Below are 21,016 nucleotides of genomic sequence, written 5' to 3' on the forward strand. Positions count from 1 at the left end.
TGTGCTCCCAGGGACAGAACCTCATGAGTGTACTCTCCCACAGAGCTACACTCCAGACGACATACAATTTCTGATGCTGTGTTTGTTTGTGGGGGTTGAGAGGGGTGAGGAGAGAGGGACAGTAGAAGAAAGAGGAAGAGGAGAAAAGAAGGAGAGGGAGAGAGAGACAGAGACAAAGAGAGATTCATTTAGCTGTGCGAGGCTTGGGGTCACAGTGGCATCGACTGTAGACATAGGATTGGAGGAAGACGAAAAGGGAGGCAGAAAGCACATGTCGATTGCCGTTGACAGTTCAGAAGTGTGAGGATTAACTACTCCATGCGATGGAGGTACTGGAAGTGTTTTGAGGCCAGAAAACAGGTGCAAGCAGGATGCACTAAGGAACGGAGAAGAGCCCAGAGACACCGGGTGATCTCACTCACCTACGCTGAGCTTGAGAGAGCAGAAGCCACCTCTAAGCTCCTGTTGTCTTGGCATTTATTTATTTCACGGAGTACTGGGATCCATAAGGACACTTCATATTGAATACATTTCCTTCTGACACATTGCGTCCTGATCTACAGCTCCTGCCCTCCCCTTGTTTTTACCCCTCACCTTCCTCCAGTCCTCTTCATCCCTTCATTCTCTGGACCTCTACCTTCATGTCATCTATGTGTGCTGTTTTTGTATCTATATAAAAAGCTTAGAGTCACAAAAGAGAAGAAAACATGGAGTATTTGTTATTCCGAGACTAAACTCATTTATATGAGATACTTCAGTGCATACTTCTCCTCAAGGGATTTAACTCCATTTTCTTTAAGGCTGAATAAAGCAATCGTTCATACACACCATATTTTCTTTATCCATTTCTCTGCACAGCTAGGTTAATGTCATGATTTAGGCCCCCTTCCCCCACCCCAGTCTACATTTGTGTCAGCAGTGTGTAAGGTTCCCCTCCCCCCACCCCTGGTCTACATTCGCGCCAACAGTGTGTAAGGTTCCCTTCCCCCCCCTCCCCAGAATTTGTGATTTGTTTTCTTAATGACATCCTTAACTAGGTTAGGGTGGACTCTCAATGTAGCTTTAATTTGCATTTCTCCAGTGGCTTGTGATGGGAACCAGTTTTTCATATGTTTGTTGGACCTTGGTGCTTCTTTTATTGAGATATATCTTTTTGTTTCTACATGTATATTCTGCTATGTTATCTGATTTCTTAGTTTAGTTTCTTGAATTCTTCATATCGTCTAGATATTACTCTTCTGTCAGATATGCAGTTAGTGTTTTTGTTTTTCTTATTCCATAGATTGTCTCTTCCCTGAATGGCTCCTTTTGCTGTGCAGGAGCTGTTGTATCTAAACTAACCCATTTCCATTAATCTGTGCATCACTGTGAGGTTGTGGCCTACCAGCAAAGTTTTGGGGGCCTCCAGGAGAGGCATCTGTCTTCCATGGCAGCTACACAGCTTCTCTTTGACTCTGCTTACTCTTTCCTCTGCTATCTGCTTGGAACTCCCACCTTGCCCTATTCTGCTAAGCCACTGGCCAAAACAGCTTTATTCATTAACCAATAAAAGCAACACACAGACAGAAGGACATCCCATACCACCAGGGTCATCTGGGAAGAGGGTACTTAAGTTGAGAATATGCCTCATCAATTTAGCCTATAAGCAAGTCTGTGGGCATTTTCATTATTAATTACTGATGTGGGATGGCCCAGCTCACTTTGGGCAATGGTAGCCCTGGGCAGTTGGTCTTGGGTTTTATAAAAGCAGGCTGAGCAAGCCATGGGGAGCAAGCAAGTGAACATCATCCCTCTATGGCCTCTGCTTCAATCTGCCTGTAGGTTCCTTCCTTGAGTTTCTTGACCTCTCTTCAGAATGGAATGTAAACTCTAAGCAGAAATAAACCCATTCCTTATCAATTTGCTTTTGGTTATGGTGTCTACCACGGCAACAGAAAACAGACTTGGGCATTCCTCTAATTTTAGTTTTGTTCTCTTTATAGAAAATCTGGTGGTTGTGGTTGCGTGTGTTTGAATACGGGTCTCCTCTTATGTCCCACTGATCTATGTACGTTTCTAGTTCTGTGTCACTACCATGATGTTTTGGTTACTATGGGTTGGTAATATAACTTGAAATAAGGCATTGTTATTCTGATCAGGCCTGCTTTAGTGCCTCCATATAAATTTTAAGGTTGTTTTTCTGCCTCTGTGAAGAATGCTTTGGAATTTTGAAGGATCTTGTATTTAATTTGAAGATTACTTTTTGTAATATAACCATTTTTCACTACGTTTTAAATTCTGCCAATTTATGATTATGGGCAATTCTTCCATCTTATGGAGTATAATCTACTTTTTTCTCTAGTGTTTTCATCATGGAAGTCTTTCACTTCCTTGGTTAGGTTTATTACAAGGTCTTCTCTTTAACTTTTGAAACATGAAGGTGTTGTGAACTGGAGTGCTCTTCTGATTTACTTCTCAGCACATTTATCATTGGTGGATAGGAAGGTTATTGATTTTAAAAATCACTTTATTCAAATTAACTCACAAATGCAAACGTCACACAGATAGTGTAAGGAACTCAAACACATGCCCTCTCCCAAACGCTGCATAGCTCAGTAAACATCTGTACAGTTTGAATGGCCATTGTGAAGCATTGGAGATACCAATATTTGAATGTTGATTTTGTATCCTGTTACTTTGTTAAAAGTATTGATGGGATACTAGAGTTTTATGGTGGAGTCTTTAGGGCATCTTACTTATAGAATCATATAATCACAAATAAGGATGGTTTGACTGTTTCCTTTTCAGTTTGTATCCATTTATTTCCTTCCTATGCCTGATGGTTCTGGCTATGATTTCAACCACTTCTCATTCAATACTGGATAAGGGAGGAGAAAGTAGAACACCCTTGTGTTATTCCTTATTTGGGTGAAAATGCTTTGAGATTTATTTCTGACTTAGTGTAATGTCAACAGAATTGTTGCATATAGTTTGTTGAGATATATCCCTTACATATTTAGTTTCTTCATGGTTTTAATAATGAAGAGGTGTTGGGTTTTGTTAAGAGCCTTTTCTGCATCTATTGAGATGATTGTGAGATCTCTGTCCTTGAGTCCTTATGAGCTATGTATTGATTTGTATATGTTGAACCATCCTTGCATTCCTGGAATGAAGCCAACTTGATCATAATGAGTGATCTTTTTTATGTGTTCTTGAATTTGCTCATATTCATTCTTCTGTTATTCGGCTGATTTTTTTTCTAGAGATTTTGAGCCACAAGATGCTGACTGCTGAAGCTCTGACATGAACTATATTATTTTTAGTTCTTAGCTCTTAGTCAGGGCAGCTGTAAGATTAGGATAGGGACCAGATGTTGCATGTTCTTGTTTATGGTAAACCAGCTACTCCCCAGGAACATTTCTTCACACCACCCCCCTTCCAACCTGAGTTCCCAGACTTTCTTAACGTTAGGGAAAGGAGCTTCCTGGGCAAACCCAAACACATTCTTTGTCAGCCTGTGCTAATTATGTTTATAATTACCAAATACAGTTTATATCAAGCTCTGGTGTGCAAAGTTGGTACAGGCAGAGGGATACATCTGTGGTGGATTCCACATGTGGAATTCTAAATCTTCATTCCTTGTTTTTATTTTCTCATCAGGGGGATGTTAACAGACCTTCCTAGGCTAGGTCTCCTTCAAGCTACACATGCAGAGGACACAGGAGACAGACGAGGGACATTTAATGGGCAATGTCCAACTATCTACTATCTTTGGCCTTACATTATTGGCAGCAAGTCAATGTAGATGAAAAATTGCATTGGTATATTTTTGGTTATTTTCATAATAAGCAGGACAGTTATTTATAATCTTAGTTTGCATCAAGGCTGGTGTCTTATTCTGGAATTGGGAGTCAGGAACTTTTCTGAATCTTTGTCCAAATTGATTTTTGATTGATCATACATAAATGTAATTAAAATGATGTACAAAGAGGTGACGGGCCTGAGATGAAGTCACAAAAGCAGGCTTGATGCCTGGGGGAGATTGACTATAGCATGCAAAGGAATGTGATTTGGCTAATTGTTCTAAGTTGTTGATATTTTAATTTTAGTGTTTATGATTAATTCTATGTTTAATTTTGTGTATGTACATGTCTGAATATGATTGTAGGTGTACAATAACATATGTACATGTGATTGTAGGTGTTTTTGGAGGCCAGAAGAGGGCATTGGACCCCCTGGAGCTAGTGTGATAGGGAGTTGTGAGCCCTGGGAACTGAACTCAGGTCCTCAGTAAGGGCAGTGTGAGCTCTTATCCGTGAGCCAACTCTATGACTCCAGCTGTTGGCATTTTGAAGCCTCTGAGAAAGCACATCCTCACTCAGTGACTGCTCGCTTGTCTCAGTGTGTGGTGACTGGTATAAGTCATAGCTAAAACTGATCACAGAGAACACAGGCAGGAAGGGCTTGTGATCAGTGGAGTAGCCATTGCCTAAAATCCTTGCACCAATAGAGGCAGAAGGACAGAGTTCAATACCATCCTCATAGGAAGCGCTAGGCCAGATATCTTTACTTAAACCAGAAGCCAAAACACAAAAACCAAAACCAAAAGTCTTTTGGAGCTGTTGGTACAGTTCAGTGACAAAATGCTTGTCTGATACTAGCACACACAAGGCACCGTGTTCTATCCCTAGCACACACAGAAAACCAGATCAGACCAAACCAAACCAGACCAAACTACACCAAACCAGACCAGACCAAACCAAACCAGACCAGACCAGACTACACCAAACCAGACCAGACCAAACCAAACCAGACCAAACACCACAGAGCTGGCATTTAATAAAGGCAGTCTATTCTCTGCTTAACTGCAAGAAAGTGTGTGATCCAAGGCCTGGTGGGTGTTGAAGGACTAAGTTCTGTGACCTTGGTCAGATTGACCTCCAGAAGCTTTGATGTCACAAGTGAACCAGAAGTGCCAGTAGTAGAGCACCCGTGAGGCTGCTGTCAGATTGATGTCATCAGCCTGCCATTTCCTCAGCACTGGTTTTCAGTTTACCTGGTAAACCAAGGGTAAGGACAAGATCCTAACTCCATAGACACTTCACTCTTCGTCTGGCTTACCGTATCGTTACTATTTCCACTGGGGCCACAGCTCCAGTGGTCCTGTGAGTCAGTAAGCAAAGAAGCTCAGCAGCACAAGGGTGAACTGCGGATCTGTGGCACCAGTGTAGCATTGTGACAATAGCATAGTTAGTGAATCTACTTGACAAATATAGTCATGCTTCAGTTTTCACGGAGGTCCAAGACCTCCAGTATACCAAGTCTGAAGAAGTTTGCATAGAACCAATGAACATCCTCCCGAGTCTTATGGCGTTGGGGTCCCTCCTGTACCTTTGTCCTAATTGGCCTTCAAGCAGTCATATGCAAAAGAACAATGGGCAAAGAGGTGACAGGCTGGATGTAATACCAGGAAGGGTCCGACTTGGGAAAACCAGGAGTAAGAGCCATAACTCTGCAAGATGGCAGCCCAGTCTCACACCATTGCTGTTAGCAGCGAGGACATGTAAGGAGTCTTCTTGGTCACCAAGTCAGCAGTTAGGACATGTAAGGAGTCTTCTTGGTCACCAAGTCAGCAGCTAGGACATGTAAGGAGTCTTCTTGGTCACCAAGTCAGCAGCTAGGACATGTAAGGAGTCTTCTTGGTCACTGAGTCAGCAGCTAGGACATGTAAGGAGTCTTCTTGGTCACCGAGTCAGCAGCTAGGACATGTAAGAAGTCTCTTTGGCTTGCAGGGCTCAGCTTCATCATTCTGGGAAGAGAGCAGTAGAGTAGCAACAGCTATGGAGATACTGTGCTCACAACAATATTTATTGCACTAACTTGACAGAAATAGTTTGAAATGATTTATGATTATATTCACAATAGCCAAGAATCTTCTGACAATGGTGGCGGTTGGTTTTATGTGCACTTCTTTTGTTGTCTGAAGAAAGACTTGCTTGTGAGTTGAACTTGAGGAAAATAGATGTGAATGTGTAAGTGGGTTTGCACACATATATTAATGCCCCATGCGTGATTTTACGAGACTCGAGGGTATTATATAATATGTATTCATAATATGTATCCTTGCACATTTTTTACTCTGGAAAGCACTTTCTTCAACAGAGTTAATATTTCTGGCATGATTTAAAAAACAATTCACTGTGGTGGGAATCACGTGTCTAGATGAGACGCGGCCCAGGAGGAACAGGTCCTACTAGCTGCAATGACGTCATACTCCTGCTCCATCTCTGGGCCCGAATAATGTGGAAGCAGTGAGTAACTCCGGCTGAAGAACTCTCCTGGTGCAGTGAGGGTGGGTGCTGGATGTGTAGGAAAGAGACCGTGTCAGATTTTCCTATTTGCTGTTCAAGAAAGAATCTGTCTATAAACACAGAAAGGTATAGCCCTCCAGATGTTTTGAAACAATTTGGTTATGTATTAAACATGCAAGCTACTGTTTTGGTCTTTGAAATGGGAACTAAAATGACTTCTGATTGCTTCTGAAGCCACAACAGGATTCACACGTGTTTTCAATGAGCATGGTCTAGCAGGCATTAACTTCCAGCTATAAATTATTTGTTGCGAATGGAAAAATGAGTAGCCTGAAAGAGGTAAAAAGAAACCTGTTGCAGTGTCCATGTTCAGCCTTGGATATACACACCGAAGACCCGAGGTTTTGCCTCACTAAAATTTCGAGATTTGTTCTTAAAGCCGAAAAAAAAAAACAACCTGGGAACAAGTGGAGAGAACAGAATGCAGGAAGTGGACCGAGACTACCTGGCCTGTGATGAGGATGGGACGAGATAGCATTGCATTGTGGGACTGTGTCTGCCGCAGCTGCTGGCTTTCAGCTGAGTGTTGAGCCTCACGGTAGAAAGGAAGAAACCAGTATGAGTTCCGGTGTGAAATATGTGAGCCTCCGTCATTTCCTTTATTCGATTCAGCGTTTGTGCTCACACGTGTGTGAGTGAGTGGCCCGATGTTGAAGATCAGGCACGGAGGACATGCCAGTCGCCACGATGGTGTCTTAAGAAGCTTCGTTTCCTTCCTTGTTTGTGTCAACGAGGTTGAAAGGGCAGGTGCAAGGGCGGCTGCTGAATTTCTGGGTTGCGGATAAATTTTGTACTTTCGCTCTCGCATGTGGATCCACAGGCTCTCGCCATCCTCCTTGGTGGGTTTGCCCCTAGAAAACACTTTTCTTCTATCTAATTTTGGCTTCTAAAGCTCTCCAAACAGGTCAGAAAAAAAATTTCCTAATATTCTAGACAAATGGAAGCAAAAATACGTTGTAATTATGTCTAAGCCTTTTCATAAATCTCCAGAGCATTTCCCAGTGTGTTTCAGATGGCCGGCTAAATAGTTCCTATTTTTTCCTCATTCATATTAGATAAAAAAGTAAATAAACAACCCAAATTTAAATAGCAGCAGTCACTGCAAGTCCAAATATCTCTCAATCATCTTTATTCACAAATAAGGGACATATATATCCCACAGACTTAAGGGGGGGAATGAAATAAGTGCTATCATGGTTGATTAGCTACAAAATCCATAAAAAGCAAGGGGCAAATTAGAATCAAATTTTAAAGAATTTATTTCATTTTTTTCAATTACATAAAAATTCAAAACAGACCCGGGAACCCTGTGGATTTGATTTTCATATGGCTGCGACGCAGTTAGTGTTTGGAGAGGAGGCCGAGGAAACCTTGAAGCAATCTGATGAGATTTCCTGACTTGGGTCCACCCAGGCTGCCCACCTCAAGGCATTTTTGGCTTTTCCATTAGAGACACAGTCTGGAGCAAATGACTTTAACATGGGTATTTGTCTCTGAGCTGTGGGGCCGGGCTGGTGGCTTGGCAAGTGTTCTAGTCATTTGCAGGTGCCTGTGGCTTCCATAAAGATCACACTGGAACATGTGATGTGTGTATGAGGAGGAAGGACTATTTGCTGTGTGTATACCAGGGACATGTACCTTACACACAGCTTACTGGGACAGAGGTGTATCTGTATGAAAACGTGGATATACAGAAGTATATACATACTACACACATATTCATATACAGATGCAGTCACACATACAGATGCACACACACAAACCCACATATGGGTGTATGTATACACACACACACACACACACACACACACACACACACTCATGCCCCATGCATGCGTGTACTCACTTGCCTTGTTTCTCATATGCACTGACATAATCTTGAGTTGCGTTGTTGAAAATTGTTCTGGAAGACTGGGATCCATGCTCAGAACAAAGCTTTAGAACCACCTAGTCTAGAGCAGGGAGAGACCTGGGTGGTGTGTTGCTAGGCTCTGGTACCAGATGGATAAAGACCTGCTGGTGGTAGCTCTGAGGTAATGTGTTGCAATTGGTGCTGGTAGGGGCGCAGCGGCTGATGCTGGCAGGGGTGCGGCCAGAGCACCAGTCTGCCCGGAGGATACAGGAAGCACTTGTCTCCTGGATCATGTAAGGGATGCCCCTGCAGTCTGTTTTCTCTTTCCTCATTGTTGTTTGTTGTTGGTGCCTTAGGCTCTCTGGCCAGTTTTTTGTGACATCCTTCTTCTCACATCCCTACTTCCCCATGCCGAGGCGATATTATTTTTGAATTGTTTATAGCTGGCTTGGAACCATTTTCCTACCCTTCCCCTGGTTCACAATAAACTCCTCTCCATTCCCATCCTCAGCAGCTAGGTTGTCAAAGGAAAGGTATACCTCTTTTGTCCGCATCTCATCTGCAGCGGATCCCAGAGACGGGGAGTCCTGAACCTCTTCTTGTGGCTGCTTGCTCCCCAGAAGTGTCCAGAAGGGAAGAAGGATTTGGCTTTAAAAGAGGGTGAGGGAGAACAGAGGAGGGAGGGGAAGTGGGTAGAGCTCAGACAGCTCAGCTTCTCAGTTCTACTTTACATTACCTCCCTTGAGTTAGAGGCTGTTGCTTTCTGTCATCTTTTCTGGTAGTAAGGTTCAGCTCAGTGTAATTTGCTTCAAAGGGGAGAGTTACTAGTTACTGGTACCATCCCAGTCAGCCACAGGTTTGAAAAGACCCCAGGTCTGATCATCTGGACCTCAGTGCTTGGAGGTTCTGGGGTGCCAGCTATGCTGTGGAAGTACTACCTACATACATTCACACAAGGCCTGCACCCCCTCCCTCTGGGGCATCTCTTCATCTCGGAATCCCCAGCAAGTTCTGCCTATTGCTTTCATTTTCGAGATTTCAGATCATATTTCAATTGTCAGCTTTTCAGGGCTACCCAGTCCAACTAATCCCAGCGAGTAGAAAGGAGTCCATATTATATTCTTGGCGGTGGTGGGCTGGGAGGCCTCTTGTCTCAAACAGTCTATTTTTTTTTTTGACCCCAGCATTGTTGGAATTCAGGGAATGCTTCTGGAGGGTCTCAAAAATGGAAGGGGCTCACTCCCAGGCTCCATATAGCTCAAGAGGAACACGGCTAGAGGCTGAGGGGACCTGAACAGCTGTCTGCATTTGCCTCTGCACATGAGTTTCCTTGAATCTGAACAGCACCCACAAAGAAGGGAGAGGCACGAGGGAACACACAGCTTGTTGACTTTCCTTAGATCTGTGACACCCAGCCAGGTGCTACTTTATAGGGCTTTTTCAGACTAATTTCTGAGGTTTAAGGCCAGCCCATGTGATTATGAGGAAGTTTCCAGAATATGTGAGGTACGGCTATGGCTGTCTGTATGCGTGGCATTGGGGCGTGGGGTGGGGCAGTTACACCTGGAGGAGGTGAACACACATCACAAGGTATCCTTGCAGTATTAAACCATGTCTTCACCTGGGTATTTTAGTGTGGAAAACAGCTTGGAATTATAGTCACGGGGGCTGCTTACTTGCTTTTGTAAGATAGAGAAAAGAAGGTAAGCTTGACCGGGTAAGGAGGGACAATGGGAATTAGGGTTGAGTATTGATCATCAGGGCAACTATGCACGGAAGCACAGGGCAATGCCAAAAACCAAAACAAAACACTCTGACCTACTCTAAACTAAATAACAACAAAAACAGGAGAGCTCCCGAGAAACTGAATGCTTAGAAATGAAAGGCTGATGTGAGATTTTCATATAAAGCCGTCCCAAGGAGCTCTCCGGATCAGCAGGGCCCAAGAATGAACTGTGATGCTCAGGGAGGCTGCTCCTGAATGTTTAGAGAAGGGAACCCTGAAGAATTTGTGGAATCCAGGGAGGCTAGAGTTGAACTCATTTGCTCAGCCTGGAATCTGTCTGTACTGAAGGAGCCACAGAACTGGCCCTAGAGACCAGAACGTGCATCTAGAAGAATTGGCAGAAATCGGCGTCCACATCCCTTATTGCGGAAGCTAACTAAGGACATGTCTTCACTAACACCTGCTGATCAGAGAGAAAGAAAGAAGTTAGTGGCTTGTTAGAGTTCCTCATGAGGAACTGTGTCTGCCTGTGTCATGTTAACCTGTAGAGGTAAGATGAAATACAAGGAAGACTTGTCTCTGTTGGGCCATATGGAGGGAGAGGAAGGAAAAGGAGGAAGCCTAAGCTTCTCTTCTACCCATGTTTGCTGGTGGCAGAATTAGTAGCATGAAGATCAACTGTTTTATGCTAGTGAACAGCTTTCCTGAGACCACAGTTAACAGAGTGTATAGAGGACATTAGTTCCGGGACACCAAGGATGGAAAGGAGGCTCGCGGCCCAACCTGGGGCTGTAACATCCAGCCTATTGGTGAGCAGCTCCTAGGTGTGTCCCAGAGGAGTTCCTGAGTGGTTTCCAGTTAGTGTACTCTCTGGGTGTGATGTGAGAAAGGACTCAAGTCCACCGCTAACACTGAGTGCAGGCACAGGCATGGCTCTGTGCGGGGAACCCAAATTTAAAGCAAGGATGGAGAGAGGAGAGGCAGGCCTAGCAGGTGTGTATTGTGGACACAGTGGACCAGGGCTTCTGAGACAGGTCTCAGGCCTTGCTGACCGTCTTCGTCCCTGCTTGGGGCAGGTTAAGAGGAGTCATGGGGTGGACCTGTGGCACTCACTGGAATCCTGCATTTGGGAGGCAGGAGTACGGGGCTTGAGGCAACCTGGGCTACCCTAGGAGATCATCTTACCAAAAGGAAGAAAAGAAAGGAAAAGAGAGACCCGTGCCATGGCTCAGTGGATAAAGGCGCTTGTTGTCAAATCTGTTGTCCGAGTTTGGTAGAAAGAGAGAAGTAACACGTAAGGCTTGTCCTCTGACCTCCGCATGCACACGATGGCTGTGACCTTCCCCCAAATAAAAAAATGGGGGGGGGGGCGCAAACAGGAATTCCTTCCTTAAATCTCTTTCTTGGTTAAACTGTTCTTTTTTTCTGTCTGTCCATCCATCCTTCCATCTATACATCCACCATCTATCAACCACCATCTACCTATTAGAGACAGGGTATCCCGATGTAGACCGGGCTGGCCTGACACACAAGGAGATCTACTTGCTTCTTGACTTTGACACTCACATAGTATTAATACCTTGTCTTCTTGCATCTACATTTCAGGAAACTTTAAGACAGTCGATGTAATCTTAAAGGAATTTTTGCCTTTGTGAATCTTAACTTCATCTTGGTGTGGGAAAGTTAAGTCCACAGTTAAGGCAGAATCTGTCATAGAATGGCACCCTGCTGACCTTGTAAGGCTCAAGCACAAGGGCTGGGGCAATAGATTACTGTTTTACCTTCATGCATAGACGCTATCGTGCCATGTGTGTATGTATGCATGTGTGTGTACATGAGTGTGTGTGCGTGTGTGTACATGCATGTGCGTGTCTCTGGACCAGCAACTCCTAAGGTGTGGCCCTGGAAACTTGGGAGACACTCAGAGTTTTCAGACTTCCAGGACCTATCCCAGATCCTCTGAGTTCCTGTGGTGGAGTTCACATCTGATCCCTTCTTTTAGGCATCACTAGTGCACATGAGAGCTGATAATCACCAGTTTAAGCCAGCGTGTCTTCAGTTCTGTGGGCACATGCCCACCTGCAGGTCTTAAAGTCCAGCTTTCATTTGGTGGGGCTGGGCGGGACTGGGAGGGGTGGGGCAGGGCTGGGTGGTGTTGGGCGGGGCTGGGCGGGGCTGGGAGGGGCTGGGTGGGGCTGGATGGTGTTGGGCGGGGCTGGGTGGGACTGGGAGGGGTGGGGCAGGGCTGGGTGGTGTTGGGCGGGGCTGGGCGGGGCTGGATGGTGTTGGGCGGGGCTGGATGTGGCTGGGTGGGGCTGGGTGGTGTTGGGCGGGGCTGGGCGGGACTGATTCTTCCTAGTGCAGTCATCACACTGGATCCAGTATACTGCCGTCAACATCGCCAGACTCTAAGGAGGAATGACTGTTGTGAATACGTAGCTCTCTTTGGAAATAGACAAACAACAATCTAAGCTTCCCCACATGTGGAATTTGTATGAATCAAAGTCTAAACAACAGAAAAAAGGACACGCTCTCCTTGAATAAACCTATTAGCATTTGAGATCCTGAATGGAAGCCTCCGAGGATCTACCTGCGGTCGTTGTAATTACTCTTTGGCAAGCAGTAGGCAATCGATAATTGCTACAGGAAGAATGAATAGTGACCTCAGTACCCTCTCAGGAAATTACCTGAGCAGCCTTGCAGCCCGGCTCTGCCAAATTTTGTCTAGGGAGAAGGTGAAGGTTTGGGAAGCAAAGAGAGAGACCAGAACAGACAGGTGACCCTCGAGACCAAAGAAAGATCCAGAAGGTTCTTGGCACTTGATCCTTCCAGGGCTACTTTTGCTGTAGTCACCACTTGGCTGTCTTCCGCTCCTGGCTCAAAGGCACCATTCTAATCCATTTTCCTGCAGCGGGGCCTCTGGGCACTCAGCACTCATCATTTTTGATAAGTCTCATCTCTTTCCAAACACTTCCCTTAATTACAGCGGAGGCAGAGAGGCAATGCTTTCTCTGGCCAGGAACTTCCTGGGACTGCCCCTCGCAGCCTTTGCTGGTGGGGAAGAGACCAAGGACAAGTTCTCTTATCCCTGCCTGCGGAGGGTTTCTCCTCCTGCCCTACCTACATGCCCGTCTTCTGCGCTTCTAGGGCTTCATTTTTCACCTAGACAAATAAACCCTTTCCTCCCATCCAGTCCATTCATTCTCCGGGGCCTTCAACAGACTCTTGTGGCTTGGACAGTGTCTGCTAACCCTAGTCCATAGCCTAGCATCTCTTTCTAGTGGGTTTCTCTTCTGGTTGACAATGCGTAGGCTGTTGACTGTGAAGCTCTTCCAAGTCTAAGGGTCGAAAGGGTTGAGGGGGAAAAGAAACCAGAGACACACCACTGTTCTACGGTTTGTGATCCAGGCTCAGTCCTGCCTCTCAGGTTCGGGGCCCTCCAGGAGCAGTGAGGACTCTTTCTGGTAAATTCTATCCTCTCCAGAGACTGGTTCCAGAAGCTGCTGCGGGTGCTTTGTCTGCTTCCTGGCAATGCCTTTGCCTTTGCGCTGATTCAGTCTGTGCACAGCCTTGCCGCACACAAGCTTTTGGAGCTTCCTTCCAGTAACTTTACTTTCCTGTACCCACAGCCCTGTCCTCTAAACACAGAAGAATACTTATTTAGAAGTGAAAAAGGAAGCCAGGTGTGGAGCACACCTTTAATCCCTAGAGCTGGGAGGCAGGGACAGGTAGATCTCTGTGTGTTCAAGGCCAGCCTGGTTTACATCATTGAGTTCCAGGACAGCCAGGGATATCTAGTGAGACCCTCTCTGAGGGGGAAGAAAAAAATCTGTCAAGCTTTGTTCATCTTCGTGTTGTGTTTAGTTTTTTTTTTAAAAGACCATAAAATGTTAGAGTCTATTCTACAAGAGGGCCCTTAATATCAATAAAACAGCAAAAAGACAGATCTTGCTCCCTTACCCCTCTGGGGGAAATTGAAGTTGCCAGGACGGTCTTTATGAAGCTCAGCAAGGCAACACAAGGCTTCTGAAGTTCTGTCTGGAGTGCATGCGAGAGTGTGGTGTTGGGTTGCAGGACACCTCCCACAGTGTAACATTAGAAACATGTCACACTGGGGCAGAATGCAGCAGGCATGGCTTGTCAGCCCTCGACGCATGGAAAATCTGACCTCTCTCAAAGACAATGGCACCGGGCCCCTCCGACAATGCCCCTCACCTGTTCCACATATTTTCTGTAATGCGTCTATAAAATGCCCCCACACCAACGCTCCAGTGAGGGCACGAATGTGATTTCACAAGTAGAGAAATCCTGGCAGGAACACTCCGCAGTTAAATCGGTCTCCTTTCAGAGTCACGGCATTGTTGTTTCCAGACATGCTCTGTGGTCCTGGATGCTTTGTCCTGTGCCCTATGAACTTTGCGACTATATTTGTGTGTGCTGTGGTTAGGTAGTAGTGACTTTGTGGATTGGTCCCAGGCATGGACCCTAAACCTTTACTCTGTATTCATACGGGCACTCACTTTGCCAAGAATCATTCCAGCTTTTAGAAAGTGAAGGACAGCGGTGGTGACTGTCCCATCCAGCAGCCACATCCCTGACACCAGAGCCCTTTGCAGAGGTCACAATCCACACCCTGTCCTCCCAGTGATGTGTCCTGCGCAGCACAGATGGGACAAAAAGTGACATTGCAGTTTGCTTGCAGGGGGAAGCCTCAAGGACAAGGCTCGGGTGTGTGGCTGCTGCCACTGTTTAGGTGGTTAGATTGCAGGTCTCAAAGCACCTTTGGCTAGGGATTGGTTAGGGGTCAGAGCCTTCTGGGGCTCAGGCTGACTTGGTGGTTTCTCTTGGATGGTCCTGGCACTGGCTTTCCTGTCTCTTCTGAACAGGGCCTGCCTCTTTTTCTCAGTGGTGTTGTACTTTACCCACTAGCTTGAATTTGAAAACAAACAAACAAACAAACAAACAACAAACCAGCCATGAAGAGGCAGAAAAAACACCTTCCTTTTCTCCTCCAGGGACCACCACTCTCTCTGTCTTGCTCAGTTCAGAAGAAACAGAGGAAGGGAATGTAGCCTCATAAATTAAATATAGGGCTTCCGGAAAGGAAAGCGAGCAAGCTCTTTGAATGGGATTCCCCAGCTCAGCTAAGTGACTAACAATGCACAATCGGCTAGAGTTAAGCTTGCTGCTTTTGTATTCAAAGGCCTTGCTTTAAGGTACACCCCCAAGGCCATGACACAGCTGCCCCTCTATTTGCTCCTCCCCCTCCTTCCATGCCCAGCCTCTTCTGTGTGGACAGGTCCTCATGTGTGCCCCCCTAGCTCCCCTGAAGCCCCTTTGCTGTCTGTCTGGTGTGATGTTGCCTTGTGAATTCAGTTTTTAGAGCACTTTGGACAGTCAAAGTGGCTTTTATGTTTTCTAAGGATGCTATCTTTTGAGTGATAACCTAGTTTAGAATCGTCTTTCAAGAGTTTGAAAGGAGGTAGCCTGCCTACATTTGCTCACAGGTGACAACAGTTCTTCCGGGAGGCTTAGCCTGAACTTGAGGAAAATTAGCTAAGAAGTAGGCTGGAAGCAAACTGCACAAGTCTGAACAGTCTCTTACAGGACAGCCATGTCTGCTTGGAGCTGTCCTTTACAGGAGAGCCATGGCTGCTTGGAGAGGTAGGTCCTGGAAGGAGCTACGGGGACTCCTAAATCCATGAGCTTTCTACCTTCCAGCACATAGAGACTCATGGTAACAGAGCTATGGTGTGAGGGACATGAGGTGACAAGGCCTCAGAAGCAGGGACAATTGGACCAATCCTTTCTGAGGAAGCATAGTCTTATTATAGGAGTGAAAATGCCCTGTGGTGTGGACCCTGCAGCAGAATGAGGTTGGTGGGAGAAAGGGCTTGAGCATCTTTTGGGAGACCTGAGCTGGTTTCAGGCCCCTTTCCTTTTCTTTTCTGCAGGAGCTCCTAGTGCTGCCTATGACCTTCCCTCCCTCCCTCCCTCCCTCCCTCCCTCCCTCCCTCCCTCCCTCCCTCCCTCCCTCCCTCCCTGTGTTTCTTCTTTCTGCTGATGTCTGCTCCCCAGCTCCAGGGGTACCGCTGGAAAAGTATCCTCCATATTCTGGAGACTTTATCGTTCCAAACACAGGGTTGCCATTTCCCAAACCTGACCATGACTGCACAAGGAAATTGGCACGCACCAGATGGCAACATTGCCAGCTTGGCACAGTCCCATGCAGCTGGCAGCTGGGTGGTACCTGTGCTGTCCTCCCGCCTCTGGGCACCACATTTTGGTACTTGAGACCACACAGGAGGACTGGTACCCCACGGTTGTGGGGCTTCCATGCCAGATTCAGAGGGGACAGCAACGGTGGTGGTAGTGGCAGGGATGACAATTGCTATGACAGCTGCAAGGGGCTCATAGAATTCAATCTTCTTTAATCTCTCTCTCTCTCTCTCTCTCTCTCTCTCTCTCTCTCTCTCTCTCTCTCTCTCTGCTGGTACATCTGCAGAACTCTTGCTTATGTGGTTGGGTTGACAATCTGCTGGCTGTGTTGCTGGATGCCATGTGTTTTGATTAGCTTCTGATGGCACAGATCCTAGTTCTATGGTGCTGAGTTTCTGGGCAGACCCTTGCTATGGTGCATGCTGAGCTGTGGATTCAAGGCCCCAAACAAGACCAGCCATATCCCTTGATCCTGTGGGTTGCAGTAGGATGGGTGAATCAGCTGGTCATAGTTAGGAACCAGAAGGATGAGGGATAACATGAGCTTAACTCTCCTCTTGGTCAGGGCACAAGAAGCTGGGCGAGTCCAAATTTGGGCTGAGGGTTCTGTCCATCATTGATTGGTGAAGGGAGGGTGGCTTTCTCCTTTCCTCCTGAGGCAGGGTAGAAGCATAGAAAGAATTAAGGGAACATGATAAGGGGAAGGGGCCCTTCATCCTGGAGTCTGGTTGAAGTCCCTTGCAGGCAGAGAGTCAAGAATTACAACCCAGTTAACAACATTGACTGCAAAGGCTGCCTACATAGAGACAATGGATGATTCTTTGATGTAGAGCTAGTTCAAAGAAGAACAATTGTTAAAATAGACAGAGACCATGCTTAAAGCCTAAGCCGGCAGTTCTCAACCTGTGAGTTGGGACTCCTTTGGGGACTAAGCGACACTTTGACAGTGGTTGCTTAAGATGATCAGAAAATACAGATTTTACATTATGATTTATAATAGTAGCAAAATTACAGCTATGAAGTAGCAATGAAAATAATTTTATTTGGGGGAGGTCCCTACAGCATGAGGAACTGTATTAAAGGGTCTCAACGTTAGAAAGGTTGAGAACCACTGCACCAAACCTTTCTCCTTTCTCAGCTCGAAACCTGCAAGTTTTCACCAAAAAAAAACTTTGTGTTTTTACTCTCTTGCACAACTCTTGTGACCCATGTCTTTAAAATGTTTATCCCTATTTAATGTGCGTTTGTGTTCCTGTGTGTGTGAGCTGCAGCATGTGGAGGTCAGAGGACAACCCATGGGGACGTCTCCTTCTGACGTGGGGTTCCAAACTCAGGCAATGAATCTTGGTGACGAGCACGTTTGCCCGCTGAGCCTTCTCATTGGCCCCCATGGTTTTATTTGATCAGATTGCAGTCTTAACCAGGCACCTTCAGAGTCACCTTCTAAGACTCCCCAAAGAAGTAGAGGGAGGGAATGCCTTTAGATAGCTTTTGAGCAATATAATTTCAGAAGCTTCCAAACTGAAGTATGGCTCTGTTGAGAGCTCACACCCACACCTGGTGTATCTTAGGCCTTGAACGTTTTTATTAACCACTCCGTCTCCATCTTTTTGTTGAGAATGTTTCTTTTCTCTTTCATTTTGTTTCTTTTTTTTTTTCTTTTGAGACAACATTTCTCTCTGTACCCCTGACTGTCCTGGAACTTGCTTTGTAGACCAGATTGGCCTCAAACTCACAGAGAGCCACCAGCCTAGGCTTCCAAGGTGCCAGGATTAAAGGTGTGGCCCACAAATGCCCCGTTTAAGATCTTTCCTAATACTGGCTCGTCTGAAGATTCTATTCTATGATGAAGTCACGAATCCCTGTTTCCTGAGTGGAATGCTTCAGGCTGCCACAGACAGCAGTGTGGATCTTTGTCCCCAGCTTGTGCCCCACTGCCTGCGACACTCCTGAGACTAATGCAGCCCTGAAGTGTGTTTCCAGGGCCCTGAAAACAGGCGGGGCCAGAGGCTTGACATTCCATCCCCAGGCTGGTCAGGCAGGGGCATGGAGCGCCATGCAGAGAACTCCCTCTCAACCAGGGCCTTTGAGGAAGCTTTTCAGGCTGAGAACAGAGGCTGCATAACTGTTCTGAAGGTGGGATAAGGAAACAGAGAGAAGAATGCTTTTCTGGAATCCTAAAATGTCATTAAGTCAAAGCCCCATCCCGCCCTGTGTGAGCTGGCCTCGTGGCAGATTTTTGAAGGACTGTGCACAGATATTTGGAGAGTCAACAAATTCCTCCATTTTCTGTGTCCAGAAGGACTTTGTTTCATGTTAGTCCTTGGGGATGATGAGATGTGGAGCTGGAGAAGTCCCAGTGACTGGAGAGGCCACGCGCCTGTGTTCTGAGTGGGGACGATTTCCTTTGGGCCTCCAGCTCTCTCTGCCCCTGTCTGCCCCTGGCCACAGCCTCTGGACTCTAGTTCTCTACCTGCACAGTTTTCTGCTCTGCCTCTGTCTGCATGCGATGGTTGTCCATGACCACTTACTTATACCAGACACATCTCACACACCACCTTATGGCTTCCTCCAGGAGCCGTTCCAGATGCCCACGCTTAGACTGCCACGAGCTTTCTTTAATCCTTAGATGGATATTTCTTGTTGAAAGTCCTCTTGCACGAACTCCTATCTTGGAGTACCTTCCAGAACAAAGTCTAAAAAGTGAGAGGGAGAGACACACATCAGGTTGTGAAGTCCTGCAGGATATCTGGACCCTCATTGTCACCATCTTCCCCTCTGAAGTACGCATGAAGCTGTTTTCTCCCAGAGCCAGTGGCTTTGGGGACCCATCTGAGGGACACACCTGAGGCTGTTTTATGACTGAGTCTCGTGTTCATAAGTAGAAGGCGCACACACTAAAATAATGCCGGGTGGTGCAGCCCGTAAGTGCAGGAAGGTTGTTAGTTGGTTGTTACACTGCGGTGGGACTACACAGGACAGCGTGTGTTGTAGCCTCATGTGGCTTGTTGCATGGCAGGTTTGCTGATACCATGCGATATTGCCGGGCCACGGGGATATTTGAGTTCCATTCCAAGCCAATGGGACCTTTGTGATATATGACATTATTAGGTGATATATGACTTCGGAGAAGGAGGGGATGATTTAGAGACCAGGGTTCATTTTTCTAATGAGCTAACAGTATAAACATAGGTTATTCATGAAGTAGGGAATGGATTGATTGTTTTATTCTTTTGTAGGGGTTTTGTCTGCATGTATGTCTGAGCAGCACATACATGCAATACTCTCAGAGGCCATAAGAAGGCATCAGATTTCCTAGGATTGGAGTTACAGATGGTTGGGAGCCACCATGCGGATGCTGGCGATCAAACCCAGGACCCTTGGAAGAGCACCACTGAGACATTGCTCCATCCCTGACACAGGGTATCCTTGAACCTTCCTACTGACCTTTAACACCTTCATTTTAGTAGAAGAAATGAGAACAGGCTTAGGCATTCATTGCAAGATGAAAACATTGACTGTGGTAAATGGTGCTCCAGGAGGGTGCTCCATCTGATGCTTCCCCGTGTGCCTGGAACACAGTGGGCTGAGCTGATGAGTGAGTAAATTCAGAAACCAAGAACTATAGTGGGAAGCAAACACGCTAGCAAATATGAGCCTCATACCCATTTCAAGGAGCATAACTATGAAAAAGTCAACTTCCTTGTTCCCTGAGGAATTTTTAGCACATATTACATGTAGGAATGTTCAAACACAACTTGTATAGGTAAATGTAATTATCATAAGTGTGTGTATGTGCATGTGTGTGTGAGTTTGTATGCTTGTGTGTGTGTGTGCTTGTATATGAATGTGTGTGTACTCATGCATTTGTGTGTGCCTATGTGTGCTTGCGTGTATATGCATGTGCTGGTATGTGTGTGCGCATGTGTTTGTGTGTGTACACATAAATGCTGTTGCTATGAACCTCTAGGTCATTTACTTAGTGAGAAAAGACTTCCTGAAGACTTCATGCTATTTAATGACCCCAAAGTCCTTAGACAGGCAAACAGGTACATTCTAAATTGCTGGTTTGCCTTGGAGTCCGGTCTGCTGCATGGCAAATCCTTACAGTTCTGTGGACCGCTTATGGCAACAGCCAGCTCTAATTGTGTCTGGAAGAGACACATCATCGTGGCTTCAGCTAAAAATTGTCCCTGCAAATTCAGCTGGAGAGTAACTTCAAGTTTCTGCTCATGAGGTTTGTGACAGCTACCTAGATATTATATCTTATAAAAGAAACAACTTCTAAAGAAATAAACTCTCCTGTCTGTGCTTTTTCTGAAGTGTTTCTCCTGAAAGCTGGGCCAAGAGAAGTGGAGGGAGGCCGGGCTGTCTCCTCTTCGGGGAGAGGCAGGCAGCGTAATTAAACAGGGAGGTGGGCTGTCACGGAGGCGCTTTTAAGAAGGGCGGGTTATCATGCTATCCAGATTCACCCTCTGCAGAAGTGAAATGCAATGCCGAGCATTAGTTATTGACGGGGGACAAATACATCCCGATGCCCCGGCCAGCGTGAAGTCATCATTATTTTGGACAGGGCCAAGCTGATAAGAGGGGCTCTTTTCTCAGAAGAATGCCTTTCTGTTTGGAAGTTCTCAGTGCACTCTGTGGGATTAAAAGAAGAATAATAAATTACCCTGGCTTTATCCTTTGAGTATCTGCTGAAAAGATCAGTGCTCGGTGGATATTGGATCCTCTGTACTTCGTTTAGACAGGTGAGGGAAGCGGCTCCGTCAGGGGAAGCATCACCCAGAGCAGGGGCTTAGAGATGACTTCTTTCTACCCAGGACAGTGCTCTGTGAAAGAAAATAATCCCCCTGCCTCATGCCCTCT

The sequence above is a fragment of the Microtus pennsylvanicus genome, chromosome 15 (genome assembly GCF_037038515.1).
Source record: "Microtus pennsylvanicus isolate mMicPen1 chromosome 15, mMicPen1.hap1, whole genome shotgun sequence".
In the NCBI taxonomy this organism is placed as follows: domain Eukaryota; kingdom Metazoa; phylum Chordata; class Mammalia; order Rodentia; family Cricetidae; genus Microtus; species Microtus pennsylvanicus.